This window comes from Phocoena sinus, chromosome 7 (genome assembly GCF_008692025.1).
Source record: "Phocoena sinus isolate mPhoSin1 chromosome 7, mPhoSin1.pri, whole genome shotgun sequence".
In the NCBI taxonomy this organism is placed as follows: domain Eukaryota; kingdom Metazoa; phylum Chordata; class Mammalia; order Artiodactyla; family Phocoenidae; genus Phocoena; species Phocoena sinus.
In genome coordinates, this window is record NC_045769.1 from 57,732,601 (window position 1) to 57,733,322 (window position 722).

The following is a 722-nucleotide window of genomic DNA, read 5'->3' on the forward strand; positions in this document are numbered from 1 at the left end:
CCCCCCGCACCGCCCCCCCCCGCCACGTCTGCCTGCAACGCTAGCGGCTCAGGCGCAGAAATTCTCAAATTGCAGTTATAGAGAAGCAGAGGTGAACTAGAAGGGCCGTATCCCTCCCTCCTCGCTCGGCCGCAGTTCCCCAACCCAGGGCCTAAACCGCCGCGGCTGGGGCCTAGGGAGGGGGGAAGAGGGACTTCCACGTAAAGCTCAGAATTCGCAGCCCTTCCCGGAAGCCGGCCAACCCCACACACCCGCAGTCACAGAGGGTTGCGGTTTTTTTGTTTGTTTGTTTTCTTTTTACAAAAAAACTAGAGAAGGTTGGTCCAGGCTGAACCGGGTTGAGCTGGGCTGGGCGGCAAAGGGGGATCGCGCTGCCTGGGTGTTCAGCAGGTTGATTCGAGCAGAGAGCGATGCTCGCCGCGACTTGTTAATAGGGCGGGCTGCTAATTAGCTGCAAGCTCTTCACAGACGCGTTCGCTGCGGCGGAGCTGCACCTGTGCGAGCTGGGGAGGCCTGGGAAGGCCGGGAAAGTCCAGGGAGGTCCAAGGAGACAAGGGCGAGAGGCCGCGGCCCGTTCCCTTACTTTAGGTGACTGTAAACCAGGCCCCAGAAAATTTTTCCAGGAGTCCGACTTAGATCCTCCACCTCCAGCTCGAGCTCCCCTCTCACAGTCAGGCCTGGGGAGGCAGGGCTGCTCTTCCACCCGCCCACTCCCCTGGCGC